Here is an 18,275-nt window from a genome sequence, read left to right on the forward strand (position 1 = left end):
TGAAAACATCATAGCAATCTGGCTTGCGCATCTGTCACCACACTGTTTGCCAGAACTAATTTGGCTCTTTTGGTTAAGTTCGTTGGCCAGGCCACATCTTGATCCTACCCACACTTCACCTTCCATGCTTGGAAGGCTTCTATTCCTAGGACAACCATCTCTGATAGAAGCTTGCATGGCTGATTCTCCTTTGGAGACTTCCCAAGATTAGTCCTAAAACTCATTTTGTTGGGTTTCAAACCAAAGTCTGATAGTGTTTATATGCAAAGTATTTAATTGCAGTGTGTTTACCTTTCTACTGTAAGAATTAGATTGAAGTGAAAACTACCCTCTTAATTGGATATGTCAAGAAAAGAAGACAGTAAACTAAGCTACATGTGCAAACTTATTTTCAGTAGGTAATTATGACTGGAGGTCTTAAGGAAGTTAGAACATCCTCTCTTCAAAGAAGCAAATGATCACTTTTAATATGACATGCAAATAGGAACCAGTTCATGGACTTACATGTAATGGTATTCTGCCTCATATTTCCTTCTGGAAATATGAGTACTTCATGCCTCAAGGCATGAGTATTTCCCCAAGGAGGAAAGAAGCTGGCCATGGAGTCCTGTTTCTCCTCCTCAGAGGATGCTGTTAATGCTCCCTCCCTGGGAAAGACCTGTGCTACAGGGCTGTTCCGTTCCTCTAATAAAATGGAGTGGCTTTGCTCTGAATCCTTTGTGCTGACCTGGCACCTCTTACAAGCAGAGCATCCGTGAGCTGGGTGGCTTATCGGGGGACTGTGGAGAAGTGGAACACAGAAGAACAGGACAAAAGTCTTTGCTTTCCTTTTTCCTTGTGGATCAGGCGAAGCAGCAAAGGTCACCCCTCCTCCATTGTGCTTATCTTCAAGGAAACTGCAGAATTGAGAAAGAACAGGGACCTGCAAGCTGGGACTCTCATTTTTAACCTGCGTTGAAAACACAGGGGCTTGGAGACCTTTTTTGGTAACCCTTTAAACTGAAGTCAAAGGGTTCAAAAAGAAAAGGAAAGTCTATGAAATATATACTAAAGGCAGAAACCACTGTGAGAGAGGGAAGTAATATGTGATTTGGGATAGATGCCTTTGACGTGTTCATTGATCTCAGTGACTTGCAGAGTGCTGATAGCACTCTGGCCTCAGGGTGAGGCGCCTCGCCAGCTTCCAGATCAAAGGAGCGCCTAGGTGCTGAATCTCTGGCGTACTCCCAAGCAGAAGTGCCTGGAGCCACATTTGCTAATTACAGGTTGTGTTCTGCTGTTTCCAAACAGGGTGAAAGTGACAGAAGTTTAACTGTGAATAATTACACACTTGAATAAGTATGTGATTAGCACTATTTGTTGTGGTTGGGACTGGAGTGATGGGACAAGAATGGAGTGATTGCATTATTTACAGCTTAATTGTAGACAAGTAATTACTTATGTAAGCTGATGGTGTGGGGTCAGAAAGGACCTGAGGAAGAATACAGATGATCTGAAATTCAACTTATCAAGGCAGTCAGCTGCCCTCCCTCCCCCGGAGCAAGATAAAGAGAATCAACTGTGCATTTCTTGAATGAAATGCTTTGGAATGTTAAATGTCTTGCTCTGTCTAAGCAAAGGATCAGCAGAGAGATTCTAAAAGAAAAAAAAAATCCTGCTTGGAAAGTAATAAATCACAAATGCCACCTAGTGGTTCTTGATATCCAGTGGCTGCCTTATCTTTTGCAAGTTAGCCACAGCCCAGAGTTGGTAAGGATTTTTTGCAGTGGAGGAGGGGAAGTTTCCCAGTCTTGCTTGAGGCTTGGGTCCAGTGGTTCAGGAATCGAAGTTTATCCCTCATCCTCACCTACTTTTTATTTCTGCCAACCTCTTGGTTTTAGTCAGCTCTACCAGAGCACCGTAGACCCATGTTTTCCTCCACCTCCTTGTTCTTGTAACTTAGAGAGGTACAGTGGAAATGTGAGTGGAAGAATTACTTTTTGCTTTTTTACTTTATGCTTCTAAGCCAATCAAATCAGTGAAGAAATCTTGCTCAGGGTGTAGGCACCTGGTTTCCTTTCCTTGGCTTCCAATGCCATTCACCAGGTGGTTGGAAGGCACTTTCTAATTACATGCTCTTGGTTCAAATGTTCTGTCTAGTTTGCATCTGAAGGGATCCTGTTGCTACAAATCCTCCCTGAGAGGGTGCCAGTTTGACCAATGCATTAGGAGGGGGAAGACTGGAGAAAATGAAAAGGATTTCTAAGCCATAAAAAAAGCAAAACAAAACAAAAAAACCAGATTTCACATAGCCCCTTTCCTCTGGCTTGTTTTATAATTTTGTTAAATGATAAGTAAACAGCCAGTGTTCCTCTAACAGCTCCATACTGAATAGCTAGAATTCCCTGTAACCGGGCCCAGAAAGTATGGCTGGAAACCCAGCTGTACAAGCTGACATGTAAGGAGACTTTGAATGTGGTGCTGTTCCAACAACTGTTCCCAACCAACTGGAATCATCATCTTCTTCTTGGTCTTCTTTTTTTTTAATTTATTTTTATTTTTATTTTATTAATACCAGGACAAAAGTAACAGTAACCCTTTCTGACCACTGTCCTAAAGATGTTATTTGTTGAATGTCGCCACTCTCCAGGTGCAAGTGCTGTGATTAGACATACATTTCGTCAGTTCCAATTGTGGCCCTCTTTTCTCTACACTTCATTTCTCAGGATAATATTTACATCCTTTCTTTGTGGAGCATTCTTCTACAAAGGACCATCCCATGCCTCTTAGGACAACCTTATTCTCATTGTTCCCACACTTGCGGAAGCTCTGGTACTTCAAAATATGTCCAGTTTGGGTAAGCACATTCTATACATAGAGACAGCATTTATTGCCATGACAAGAAATCTCTTTCCTTCCCCAAGTTAGATATATCCTTCTTAGATAGTGTGTTAGTCCCATCATTTTCATTGTTTGCATTTTGTTTCAGAGGCTTTGACATCCAGGCCCTTACTGACCCCAGAGATTTTTGCCCCATGTAGGCCTCCTAAATTTCTAGAGACAGGAAACAACTCACCCAGCTAGCCAGTGTACCTGTCAGAAACCAACTGCTTCATCCACAGGTACAGTATCACCAGCTTCTTGATCAAGCCCACCTTATTATATATCTTTTCCCTTATCCCTGAAGAGATGACAAGAAAACTGGAAAGGACCCCTATATCCTAGAGCTCTCTAAAATTAGTCAGAATACCTATCGTAAGCCAAAGTTGAAGTTATTCAGACAATTCGTCCATAAGCCAGTATACCTTGTTTGGCTTGTGGATCTTACCCATGTGTTTTCTTCACTTCCTGTATCTCCTGACTTACCCCACACTTCCCAGGATGATGCTGTGTGGCACAATGTATCCCTTTCTCATTGGAAATGTGAGAAAGTCTTTTCCTTTCAATGTCAGTAGTGTCATTATCTGTTGATCTTTCTGAACCCAAACAGTAAATGTATACTCTAAAACTGATCATGCCTGTCTGTCTTAGCTATGTTCCCCCGGGATGCTTACTGCAGAACATTATCACTTTTGCCTTCTGTAGTACTCTCCTTCCCATTTCCCACTGAACAACAGTCCAGATACATTACCATGAGAAAGGCTCGTATCATGGGAAAAGTAGATGTGTGAGGCTGTGTTCTTCCTGCTGCTCTCAATCTGTCACAGACCTCAGCCCTATCCACCATTATACTCTAGATAGTTAGCCCTCCCATTCTGACCACTGGGGATACTTTTTCTCTTTCTTGAGGTGGTTGGTACCTTACCTCCTTCCTAAGTCCTTCTTAATTTGAACAGAATATTTTGGAATTGCACTTTATCTCCTTCATATCACTTTAGGTGGGGAATGGGAGGTTATATTTGTTTTGAAATACCTATGTTAGGCTGGATATATTTGAAGAACTGAGATTGGCTTTCAGACAAACAGAAAAGATGTGAAACAGAAAGTTTATGTATGAAATTAAAACTCCTACCACTAGGGAGGTGGGGGCAACAATATCACAAATTTGAGGTCAGTCTGGAATATAAAGAAGGTTCAAAGTTATTTTGAATTATATAGCTAGACCTTGTCTCAGAAAATCAAGAACTGGTGAAAGCAGAGTATTAGAGCACTTGCCTAACATAGAGAAAGCCTTACATTAAATATACCATTGGTTTATTTATTAATTGATTGATTGCTTATTTACCACTTTATAATTAATTAGCTAACAAATTAATTAATACAAACAAGAAGTCCACTGGAAAGTCAGTACAGAATTAAGGGCCAAATGAAAATTTGTGACACATTAGAACTAATCAAATCTTTATGTTCCCAATGCATACTAAGCAGCTGGTTGAAATTCTTTAAGAAACATCCCTTGGGGAGTAATCCCTTCCTTTCTACAATATGTACTTTGGGATCATTATTTTAATGTCAGAAATACGCATTCTTTTCCATGAGATAAAAGTTTCGTCTCTGTTTCTGTCCCTCTCTTGTCTCTGTCTCTTTCTTTGTCTCTGTCTCTTTATTTTTCTCTGTCTCTGTCTCTATCTCTATCTATTTGCTTTCAAGAGTAATATCTTTTGATTTTGAGCCTTTATAATCTATCAGATGTTTATTCTTTTATCTCTGCTGCTGCACCTCCTTGAAAACCCTACACATAGTCAAATCCCAGAAATGACCAGCTCACAGATAGCCTATATCCAGCTAAGTTTCATAGTTGCCTCCACGTATCTGTTTGGATAGAGAGTCTCTCATCATCCCAACACCCTAGTGACATTTTAGATTTTTCTACCCATCCTAGGAAGGAATTAGTTCCATTCACACAAGGGCTTATTGAGGTCATTCTTTCAAAATAAGTGAGTTTATAGCACTTGTGTTCTCTGTGACCTCTGATCTCTTAAAAATACCACCTTTGTCTTACACATTGATGAAGGTAAGAAAAACTGTTACATTGCCACATACTTTCCTATAGATTTATAGTCTCCAAAGCAACAGAGAAGTTGTGCATGAAGAGGTGTGTTGCAAGTTGCTGGATGTCATCATAGTTCTAGCTACTGTCCATCAAACTCACTGATCGAAGTAAAGACTGTTTTCTCTTTGTTTTCTCAGGGATATCAATGGTAGGAAATGAAACCTCCAAACCTAAAGGAACCAAAGCCTACTATATCTTTAAAATTAGCATTCGGTATTTTGATGGGAAGAGGCTTGGGAATGTCTTTCCCTAGTTACTAAGTGTAAGATGTTTTTTCCCTCCTCACTTGAGCAGGCAGCCATTAAACATCCCAATCAGAAGAGAATGCTAAATCGCTGGTGACTGCAATGGCATAAGCTACATTTAATCATTTACTTTGAATCTCTTTAAGATGATAATACCCTTGTCTATAGGAGAATCAATATGTTGCATTAAAGCAGGATTTGATGTCACATAATACAATATTTAAAAGCACAATGGAAGAGATTCTCAGAACAATTCAGCCCTGAGTAGAAACAGATAATGAGTGCTGTGATTTCTACCTTCCTGTTCTTAAATAAGTGATGTCTTTTTTCATGAACGAAACATTTGTGAGAATGCTCTGTTCTATCCAAAGTTGTAAACTATACGAAGTCCTTCAACTGCTTTGTTTATAGATTAAGCTTTAAAAAGTGATAGGATAGCTCAGTGTGGTAGCGCATGCCTGTGACCCCAGCTACTCAAAAGGTAGAAGTCGAGAGGGTTGCTGATTGCACTTCTAGGCCATTCTTGGAAAAGTGTCCATGAGATCCACATCTCAACAAACATATAACCCCAGCTACATAGGAAGCCTGGATAGGAAGGATATGTCTAAGGCAAGCCAGGGGGGGAAAACATATGGATCCACCTAGGAAAAAAAGTAATGTAGCCAGGTGCCAGTGGCTGTAGGCCAAGCTACTCAGGAGGCTGTGATCTGAGAATCAAAGTGCATCTGAGGTTTAAGTGATAGAGCACTAGCCTGGAGCCAAAAGAATCTCAGAAACAGCACTCTGCTCCTGAGTCCAAGCCCTAGAGTGAATGGGGTTGGGGGAAGGGGACTTTTATGAATTAAAAAAAACAACTAATGTTAAAATGGGCACGAATCAAGTGGTAAAGTACATGCCTAGCAAACGCAAGACATGGCTCATGTACTAGAGCTATAGTGCTACTTTTAAAAAAAGAAGAAGAAAAGGATAAGTAAGAATAAAGAGCCATAGCATATGCTTGGATGGTAAAAGAATGTCATCATAATCCTTCAATGAAGTTCAACACATAATGAGATGTCATGCCAAGTAAAAAATCCCAGGATAGTTGTTCATGGGAATTATTGTCTTTCTTCCTTACTCATTTTGTAGTTCCAGTAAAGCAGCAGGGTCTCTGGCTTAGCACCAGGCTAACAAGAGCAGCAGCAGTTTAGGACAGGATGACAAGAAAGGCGAGTGGAGTGGAGACCTAGCACTTCCTTCTCTTGAGAGCATTTAGGGGGCGAGTCCAATGGCCAAACAAATCGAGGAAGCAGCTGTGTACACTTCAGGAATTGGTGAGACATCTGCCCCCAAGCTCACTCTGAGTATTTAGGTGATATTGCCAAAGATTGAGGTTTAGTACAAAGAAGGCTTTGCTAGGATTTGGATTTGGCCACTATTTGCTGACTTTGGGGCTTCAGATGTTTTAAAAATTATATGCAATATCATTTTCTATCCCACAAGAACCTGCCTGGGGGTTAGTGAATCAATGACTCACATGTGCTTTGAGCATATTGGCAAGTTTCTCATTTCCCAAAGTGTTGTTCTATTTGAAAAATTTCCTGACTCCTGTCACTTAAGCAGCAGTTACACTGAATGCCAATCTCTTTGAGCCGGGACAGGAGAGAACTAGGATTTCCTTTGTTCAACCACCCTATGATCTAAGGGAGTCTGGCACAAAATGATCTTGTGGATGGATGAACATCTGTTATTATTTACAGTGATGCCACAGAATAGAGCCACACTCATTTTCTACCTCCTGGGATTTTGGTGAGGTTTATCCTAATTATTCCAGTTATGCATTATATAGAAGAGAAGAGTTCTGGAAGTATAAAATATATACCTGGTGTTTCCTGATGACTAACAAGTCATTTCAATTTACCATTTACTTAAAATTTGTGGTTTTTATCACTGAATTTAGGCTGAATATGTGAGGAAGAAAAAGTATTTCTAAATTATCTGGGAATTATTTTTGTGTGTACGTTTTTTATTGTAAAAATGCTCTACAGAGGGGTTACAGTGGCATGAGCAATGTAATGAGTACATTTCCTAGTGAGTATTGTTGCCTCCTCCTTTGATTTCCCCCTACTATCCCTTCCCTACCACCTCTACAACTAACCCCCCCCCAACACACACCGAAGTTTTAAAGTTCATTTTCAATATAGTGTTGTGTATATCTCATTGTTACAATGGGTCAACATGTATCCTTATTTAAGCATTTTGCTTTTTCCCTTCCTCTCCATATAAGAAGATGTTAAGCAAAATGAACCCCAAGATAGGGACACAAATATCTTTTTTCTTTCTTGCTATTGTTTTTAATGTATTTATAATGTACCATGTACTTTCTTTTTGTTTCTTTGCATGTTCCTCCCCCATGGTATAATCCCTGTTTTCACTGTATTTGATGTTGGTGCCCTGCATCTTGTATATACACTTCTCTGGGAAATTTTTTAAAGCTTTTATTATTCCATTAATGTGTAGACATGAATCCTATATACTGCATTGTTGTAGTTCATATCAGTTAGGAAATTGTAATGTTCTAGAAATTTCACTCTTCTTTCCTTTTGTCTCTCTCATTCAGGATGATCTTCAAGTATAAGGTTTTCATTGAATTCCAGATCAGAATAATACCACAATGGTCCACAACTGTCCATCTAATAGTGGATTCTATTTTCAAATTAATATTTCTTCTTTCTGGCTCTGGAATCTTTGAGTTATACTTGAATCTTCCCTTCTTTAATGTCCACTTAGTTATCACATTTGGCTATTCTGTCTTTTGACTATATTGTATGTCCAATTTTTTCCCTCTAGTCACATGTTCACTTTTGTCTGAGTTCTGTTAGAGACTCCTGACACTTGTCCTGACTCAGTCTTTCTTCCTTTTAATCCTTCAGCTTGATGCCAGATGACCTTCCTGATATTAATATCTTACCATGTCTACACCCTTCTATAGTCTTCATTGTTCTATAATATAATGATTCTTTTTATCCTCTACCTTTCATCTCTTGCAACTGACTAATATGTACCTTGTGCTGACTTCATACCAAATGCAGTGTTTAAATAGCAGAGTCATGTTCTTCCATGCCTCTGTCCTTGGGTGAATTGCTCCTATTTCTAATTTTTTTTAAATTTATAAGTATAACCATTTCTCATTTTTAACATTTCAGTTCCTGTTATTTCTTAGATAATCTGAAAGTATACTCATAGTCCTTTATCAGGACTAGATAAAGAAATCCCTCGTGTTTTCCTGTAAATGTGGAAGCTAGATTTAGCTTATAAACTTAAAAACAAATGCATCAGGTAGATGAAAGTGTATACAAATGTCTGAATTGAAATATAGTAGATTCAAGGGAGAACTCAAAAACTGTAAATCCTTAGAACGGAAAGTCAAAGTTCAACAAAATATATACCAAAATATATACTCAAGTGGGTAATTGAAAGGGGTCAGATGGGGTCAATGGGAAAAGCATGGACAAACGAAGAGAAGACAAAGGGAATGCAGTCAAGAATTCAATGTATATCCTATAAAATTAAGAAGAGCGAGGGAATGAATAGGTAGAGGAAAAATGGGTGAGAATGTTGAAAGGGGTGACACTGATAAAGACGCACTGTATTCATCAACTTCTTTGTTAAATGGCAAGTTCTTTGTACAGCTACTTAAAGATAATGGAAAAATAAAATATGCCCCCTCCCATAAAATATAATCTATTGTTCACAAAGGACTCACAGTACCTATCACTCAGTAGTTCCTATTCAGTGCTGGCTCACCTGTGGACTCTTAGAATTGAGGTTTTCAGTTTTATTTTTTATTCTGTTTTTTTTTTTTTAAATTCTGTTGGTCCTGAAGCCTAGCCTAATATTAGCACAAAGCCCGAGTTACAAACTAGAATAAACTTGATATTGAAGAGGACAGCTTCCTGTCCCATTCATAGAAAGCATAGCTCACCTGTCAGTTCCCAGAGCAGTCACAAAGCCTCTTAAAGTTAGGAAGCACAGGGATAGATTCTGATTTCATGTTCTACCACATGAGATGGATAAATCCTCTGAAAGTTTCTTCTGGAACTTGGACAAAGCAGATCTGGTAATCCAAGCTAAGAAGCATATTGGAATTGTCCCAAAAATAGAAAAGAAGAAAATGATTGGAGATCCAAATAAAATATAGCTGAGAGGAATGCTCACTGGGAATTTAGGGGTTGTTTGTGTCATTGTAGCATGATATAGAATATCCTAATACAGGTAAGTTTTAGGCAAAAGAATAAAATGTATATGATCTGAGGGGAAAAATAAACCTTCATATACCATTTTTGTGGATGTAAATTGAAAAATTATTATGGAAATCAGAATGGAGGTTACTGAAGAACTAAACTGGAACAATTATATGATCATACTGTAACATTCCTGAGCATAAGGAACCAAAGTCAGCATACAATAAAGGTATTTGTATACCTTTGTTTATTGTAACAATATTCACAATAGTCAAGTAATGGACTCAGCCTAAGTGCCCAACTACTGACTGAAGGATAGGAAAATTATATATCACATATATGTATTATATACACATAAACACAAATATAAGTTTCTATATATATGTATATCTGTTTATGTATATATACACATATACACAGCCCTAAATAACAAAATCTTGTTTGTAAAACAATACATAGAAATAGAGATCATCATGTTAAGCAAAATGAGATCCATTTAGAAAAAAAACAGACAGTAATAGAAAGGGAACTATTAGGGAAAAGAGAAAGGATCAGGTGATGGAAAGATCAAATAAGTGAAGGTAAAAAGGATATAAGTATAAAATCAAAGTATGTTATGAATATATACTTATGAGTCACAGTACTTCTATGTCACAACAAAACCCATTATTTTGTACAATTAATATAACCTAGTAAATAAATACACAAATAAATAAATGGATAATAATAATTTGACCCAGAAAATTGATATCTTTCTCCAAGAATAGTTTGGCCTCAATTTCTCCTACAAAATAATATTGAAAGATAATTTTCTACCTTACATCTTGGGACCACATATGCTGGCTTGTTTTTTTCTTTCCCATTCTTTAAGTGGATATATAAGAGACTTAATTGGAAAATAGAAATAGTGTTTCCACTTGGAACTAACAGGAAGGCTGCTTTTGGCTCTAGGAGATAAAAATAGGGCATCCCTTTGGACCAGCAGACAGTCATACTAGTGCTATATCTGTATCAGAGATATTGGCCCCTAAACTCACAGTTCCTCTCTTACAGTGAAAATAATTGACAGTATACATGGTAACAGACGCTGATCAGATTTCCATGTTGAACATTGGGACTTAAAACTGTTGGTACTCTGGCTATTGCTATAGCTATGAGTAACATAGACCTGTGTTTCTGAATCAAGGTTTTCAAGTATCCTGTCAACACTTAGGAAATTATGGCATAGATTGTGAGTCAGGTTACATAGCAGAACTTTCACAGTTATGAAAAATGCAAGGAAAACTAAGTTGGATTTAGGTCTAGAACTTGACTTTTTAGCAGTTAAATGTATGATGTCCCTCCCAATAAGCAAATAGATAGTGAATGAAGCAAAAATATCTCCAAGGCTAGGAGCTACTGAAGGCTCCATTTCAGTTATACTTTTTTTGGGGGGGTCCAGTCATGGGGCCTGAACTCTGGGCCTGGGAGCTGTCCCTCAGCTCTTCAGCTCAAGGCTAGCACTCTACCACTTGAGCCACAGTGACACTTCCGGCTTTTTTCTTTTTGCTAATGCGGTGCTGAGGAATCGAACCCATGCCTCATGCATGCAAGGCAAGCGCTCTACCACTGAGCCACCTTCCGAGCCCCAAGGCTCCATTTCAATACAAAGGATTTGTTCTCCCTGAATGGGTTCAAAGCTCAGGTGTAAGAATACCTTTCACAGGCAAGCAGACAAGGCAGGAAAGACTTCTGCAGGACCAGTATAGCTTCTGAGTCTGCATGGAGTACTGTAGGTTCTAGAAGATGATGCAATTTTCTGTGTAGTTAGCCTACAGGAATGATCAGGAGAGCAAAGGGCATACAAAGAAAGCACACACAATCACTCTAGAAAAGAATTGGACATCTACATATTGTAAGATCTAGCAATTTAGCTTCCAGACATGTAATAGACACTCTGTTGGTTATATCAGGAGAAAACAAAAATATTAACAACACTTTGGATTATAATAAGATATTGAAAACAATTGGAACATAAATTGACAGAAAAATGTCAATAAACCTCATTATCGTGCTCCACTAGATTATTTAGCAGTGAAAATAAATCAGCATAAATGATTCTTAGCCTACTGAGAAAAGTCACTGAAGAATATACACAGCAATTTTCATAAAGAACAAAACAAACAGAACTATATCTACATTGTTTAGGACAGTAGTTTTTTTTAATGTTTTTATTTTGCTGGTACAGGGCTTGAATTTAGGCCATCATACTCTCATTTTCAGCTAGTGTTCTCACTTGAGCCACACCTTCAGCCTTAGGGTAGTAGGTTTTCCTTTTCTTTTTCTTTCTTTTCTTTGTGTGTGTAGGGGAGGGGGGCAGGGGATTGGGGAGCATGATAAGGCTTGAATTCAAGTCCTGGGCACTATCTCTGTTTTTGTTTTTGTTTTTTTTTTGCTCAAGGCTATAGTGCTCTTCCACTTGAACCACAATTCACTTCTGGCTTTCTGCTAGTTAATTAAAGAGTCTCAAGAGTTTCTCTTTAAGTCTTTAGCCCACTTATTTATCGGGCAATTGTTTCTTTGAGGGTTTGTTGTTGGGGGATTTAATTTTTTGAGTTCTAAGTATAGTTTAGATATGAGCCCCTTGTCCGTTGTGTGGCTAGTAAAGATCTTCTCCCAATCTGTAGGCTTTCTATTGATCTTGCTAGCTATGTCCTTTGCCATGCAGAAACTCTGCAATTTCATGCAATCCCATTTGTCCAAGCTTGCTTTGATTTGTTTTGTTGCTGGGTCTCTATTAAGAAAATTTTGGCCTGTGCCAAGGAGCCCTAGAGTTTCTCCTATTCCTTCCTGTAATGTTTTCAGGGTGTCTGCTTTTACTTTGAGGTCTTTTCTGGGGCAGGGTGATATATAAGGATCTAGCTTTAGTTTTCTACAGGTGTTTAACCCATTTTGCCAGCACCATTTACTGAAGAGGCTGTCTTTCTTCCATTCTATTTTTCAGCTTCCTTATCAAAGATTAGATGACTATAGATCTGTTGCCTCATTTCTGGGTCTTCAGTTCTATTCAATTGGTCCTCAGATTTGCTCTTGTGTCAGTACTAAGCTGTTTTGATTACCATGGCTTTGTAGTAGAGTTTGACATTTTATATTGCTATTCCTTCAGCACTGTTCTTTCTGTTAAGGATCATTTTTGCTATTCAGGGTCTTTTATTGTTCCATATGAATTTTGGGGTTGCTCCTTCTATTTCATTGAAGAATAAGGTTGGAATATTGATAGGTATTGCATTGAATTTGCAGATAGCCTTTAGAAGTATTGCCATTTTCATGATGTTAATCCTCCCAATCCAGGAGCATGGGAGGTTTTTCCACTTCCTAAATTCTGCTTTAAGCAGAAATGAGAATGGCCAATAGACATATGAAGAAATGCTCAACTTCTCTAGCCATAAAAGAAATGCAAATCAAACAGTGACATTGCACCTCACCCCAGTTAGAATGGCTATAATCAAGAACTCTAATAACAACAGATGCTCGAGGGGATATGGACAGAAGGGAACCTTACTACATTGTTGATGGGAGTGTAAACTTGTTCAACCACTATGGAAAGCAGTATGGAGTTTCCTCAAAAGACTCCACATAGGGACTCCACATAGAGCTCCCCTATGACCCAGCAATCCTACTTTTGGGCATTTATCCAAATGATCACAAACAAGACCATACTAAAGCTACGAGCACAACTATGTTTATTGCAGCATTATTTACCATAGCTAAGATATGGAACCAACCCATATGCTCCTCAGTAGATGAATGGATCAAGAAAATGTGATATATATATATATATATATATATATACATATATATATGTATATGATCAAGAAAATGAGATATCTATATATATCAAGAAAATGTGATATATATATATATATATATATTGGATCAAGAAAATGTGATATATATATTGCATTGGATCAAGAAAATGTGATATATATATATGTATATAATAGAATTCTATGTCTCATTGCCCCAGTTGTTAGGAAATGGAAAGACTTGGAAAAAATTATATTAAGTGAAGTAAGCCAGGCCCAGATAAACATAGGTCCCATGGTTTCCCTTATTTGCAATAACTAATATATGTCTAGGACAAGCAGAAAAGGTCAAAAGCTATGTACATATGACCATATAAGATGATGTGAAGTGAAATGAACCCCAAGACAGGGACACAAGTGATTTTTCTTTCTTGCTATTGTTTTTAATGTATTTATAATGTACTATGTGATTTTGTTTCTTTTGTATGTTCTTCCCCCATGGTGTAACCGCTATTTTCACTGCTTTTGATTCTGGTGCCCTGCATCTTGTATATATGTTTTTTCTAATTTGGGGAAGGGAAGGGAAATAACAAAATACTGAAACAAGATTACAGGTTGACCCATTGTAACAATGAGATATACAAGACACTATGTTGAAAGTGAACTTTATAATTTCGAGGAGGAGCATGAGAGGGAGGCAGAATTGGAAGCTTGGGAGGGAATGGATGGTAGGAGGAAAACAAAGAAGAAGGTAACAATGCTCCATAGGAAATGTACTCTCATTACCTTACTCATATAACTGTAACCCCTCTGTATAGTAGTTTTACAATAAAAAAAACATTAAAAAAAAGAAAAGAAAAAAGAGTCTCATGGACTATTCTGCTCAGGCTGGTTTTAGAACTGTGATCCCCAGATCTCAGATTCCTGAACAGCTAAGATTCCAGGCATGAGCCACCAGAGCCATTTAATAAAAATACATGTTACATGGTGGTCCATGGACTACAGTAAGAAATAATTTCACACACACACACATTTTTTGCAATAATACTTAGCCTTATTATATATATTGTACCCTGGTAATTTTTATTCCATTTGACTTTATTAAAACAAAATTATGTAATAATCTATTATTTGATTTCATATCACAATCTGTAGCATAAGAACAATTGACAAATACATATGTGGTAAAGGCAATGGAGCAATTAATCCAGAATACATAATAGAAAGTATTGTCAAAAAAACCCCAAAAACCTGGACCATTGGGAAAGTCCACCATAGTGATAATGTTCTACTTTTTAATTACCCTATTAAGCTCATGACTATTTGTTTCATTATTTTGTTTAATTATATATTTATACTGCATGCATTACATGCCAGTACCAGTCATAAGAAAATATGTTTACAGGGCAAGGAAGGTGGCTCAGTGGTAGAGTGCTTGCCTTGCATGCATGAGGTTCAATTCTGCAGCACCACATAAGCAGAAAAATCCAGAAGTGGCGCTGTGGCTCAAGTGGTAGAGCAGTAGCCTTGAGCTGAAGAGCTCAGAGACAGTGTCCAGACCCAGAGTTCAGGCCCCTCGACTGACAAGGAAAAAAAAAAAAGAAAATACTTTTACAGAGAAGAAAAGGTGTTACTTTATTTATTTATTGGTTATGGGGCCTGAATTCTGGGCCTGCTCAAGGCCAGCACTCTACCACTTGAGCCACAGCACCACTTCCAGCTTTTTCTGCTTATGTGGTGCTGAGGAATTGAACCTCAGGCATGCAAGGCAAGCACCCTACCACTGAGCTCCCTTCCCAACCCCAGGATCAATGATCTTTATCTTTTGGATGTCATGTGACACCACCTAATTCATTCCTGGAAACCAGCACAGAGCTGTAAGTTATGCAAATTTTGAAACTTGTTTCAGAGATGTCAGGAGCTTGTTTAGACCTCAGAACTTCTAATGAGGAAAACAGCCCCTCTTTTCAGGGGTTAGAATCCCAATGATCAAGTGAAATCAAGAAGGGATTTTCCAGTTTGCATTGCAGAGATCAGACCAAAGGAACTCAAAGGAGTTCTTTTGGTAAGGAAATCTCAAAACAAACCACAGCAGCCTGATATAAATGTAAAATTCCTCTATTATTAGCAGTGTCCTGACAAGTAAAATAAATTTGCATTTTAACCACAGTGGGCCAGGTGCCAGTGGCTCACTCCTGTAATCTTACCTAGCTACTTAGGGGACTGAGATCCGAGGATCACGGTTCAAAGCCAGCCCACACAGGAAAGCCTGTGAGACTCATATCTCCAATTAACCACCAGAAAACCAGAGCTATGGCTCAAGTGGTAGAGCACTAGCCTTGAGCTGAAGAGCTGAAGGACAGTGCCCAGGCGCAGAGTTCAAGCCCCACAACTGACAAAAACAAAACAAAACAAAACAAAAAAACCCAAAATAATAACAACAAAAACCACAGTGTGCCCATTAACATAAACAAAGAAAAGAAGGAGAAATTGATCTCAGTTTTAATCTACAAAGAAAATTGCCCCTTATAAATTGAGATCATAATGTGGATTCAAATGTTTTTCAAATAGCTGTTGTGAGTATCCATGCAGATCCCAATGATTTCTTCTCCAGGGGTAGATAACCTTTAAGTTTTACTCTCTCAATATAGTGAAAACATAACATTTTTGTGTGCTTGTGAGTTGTGGAGTTGATGGAGAAGGTGCTAATATCCATATTAATTAAATAGGTTTTCATATTTAATGCTAGCTCAGAATGTGTGGTTTTACCTTGTTCTTCTCCATTCTTTAATGTATAAATCCTGGCTGATAGTAAGTATAGAAAATCAAAGTAAACATGCCTACTGAAACAGTACTTTTTATTCCTAATGCATTTTTGCATAGATTAATCCAAAATGGATAATGCTTGTATTTATTGATCAATAAATGGTGTTTAAAAAATTATGATATTGGTTGAAGTAAGCCAATTACTGTCTGGTCTCACTATATTTTATTGTGTATCCAGATTACTAAAGATTCACAGGGCTTATATACATAGTTGTCATAATAAGAAAATGAATAGAAATAATTAAGTGGATATAGCATAAGATGTGATCACTTTAGTATTCATTTTTTTTAATACCTGAGAACCTCTCTTAGACATAAGAATATATTTGCATTGATCCAAATTTTTAGAAATATTCAGGGGGAATGGTATCTAAATGTTATCATTGAGGTAATATTTTCAGGTACTTACTGGTATTACTCTCTTAATATTCTATTTCTGGTCAACTTCCTGGTTCCCTTTAGACATAGGGACCATGTTCCAAGTCTGCACAATATATTTAAAAGGAAATGATATGTCACTGATAGTATAAGACCTCTAGAACTGTTCTGTTGTATGACACAGTACTTAGTACTGTTGGGGATGGGAGCTATTCTCTTATGTGAGTGTCTAAATGACAATGACATGTATTGACCTATGATACATGTAAAGCTTGAGCACACAATCAAATTTTGTGGTTGATCATGGGATTGCTTGCTTGAAAAGTTATCTAGTTGAAATAGCAAAGTTCTCTGTGGTATAATTGTAGTAGACATAATCTGACTGATGTTTGTCCTTTTTCTTGTCATATCTATTTTCAGTCTTTTAGCCTTTTTGCCATGACAATACAGGTGCCCATTGTTGAGAGATCTTTCTATTTTCATGGAAGCAACACTTTTGTTTTCACAGAATCCTGAAAACAAGGAAAGAAGGCATAGTGAAAACCTTAATGGAAAACTAGAAAGGATGACATTTCTGGGACAGTTATTCTTACCTCCTGACATTGCTGTAAAAAGGAGATTTTGGTGAGATTTAGACATTGGTATTGGCAATCCACTCCAGTATTTACCTGATAAAATTGGAGACCGATCTTGATTTGTAGTTCATTCTTTACAATGAGCTAATTCATATACTATTTGTTTTTGCATGCAATCTTTGCTTGAAAACAAAATTCCTTAGAGATGCAACAAAACAAATGCCAAGAGAAATAGGTACTAGGAGAAAATTTAGGGAAGCAGATTGAATTCAAGTTAGAACGGTAGGATGCTATCCAGCTTACTTTCCTGATTTCACAGATGAAGAAATTGAAGCTCTCAAAGGTTAACTGCCTGAATCCATACAGTTATCTGATGGGACAGCTTGATTAAATTCATTGCTATTTCTTCTATATCATATAATTTCAAGGTTTTCATAAAGATAAAATTTCTATTTTTTAATGTTGTGCCTAGACCAAAGCTACCCAAATATAAATTTAATTATACATGACACAGAAAGTTTCAAGAAAGAGTTTGCCTTTGTACACAATACCTAACATAAAACCTACTCATTTAAGGTAAAGTGGAAAGAGAGAAAACAACCATATTTTTCACTTTCTGAGTTATTAATATTTAAGAATTTATACATTGGATATATCCTGATTTAGAGACTAGACTTCATTGGCCAAGGATAATGATGTAGCTAAGAATAAACAAGATGCTTTAGGTATGAAGACATAAGATTTTTACACACACACACAACAACAAAAACAACACACATATACACACATACACATACAAACACACATATATACACATACACATACAAACACACATATACACACATGACCTGTGAAATCTCTTCTTTTTCTCCAATAAAGGTTTGTGAATACTCAAATCCTTAGTTGGCATTTATATTCTCCTAATCCTTGTTTCTTACATATTTACTAACTTTACATATCACAACATGATTATCAATCCCATTCAAAATTTCATTTTCTTAGAATTAGCTTAATTCTCTTTTTTAAATTAAAAATCTTTTGGTGTATTTATTATGATTTAGCTTAATTTAGGGAATATCAGATTTACAGTGATGAAGTATCCTATTGAATACATATAATTTTATTTAGTTTGCTTGTTATTTTTTGCTTTTTTATTTTTTAATGTAAAGATGCTGTACAGAGAGGTTACAGTTACATGAGTACATTTCCTAGAGCATTTTTAACTCCTCCTTTGTTTTCCTCTACCATACCTCTCCTCTCCACTTCCCCAA

The sequence above is a fragment of the Dipodomys ordii genome, unplaced genomic scaffold (genome assembly GCF_000151885.1).
Source record: "Dipodomys ordii isolate 6190 unplaced genomic scaffold, Dord_2.0 Scaffold84, whole genome shotgun sequence".
Classification (NCBI taxonomy): Eukaryota; Metazoa; Chordata; class Mammalia; order Rodentia; family Heteromyidae; genus Dipodomys; species Dipodomys ordii.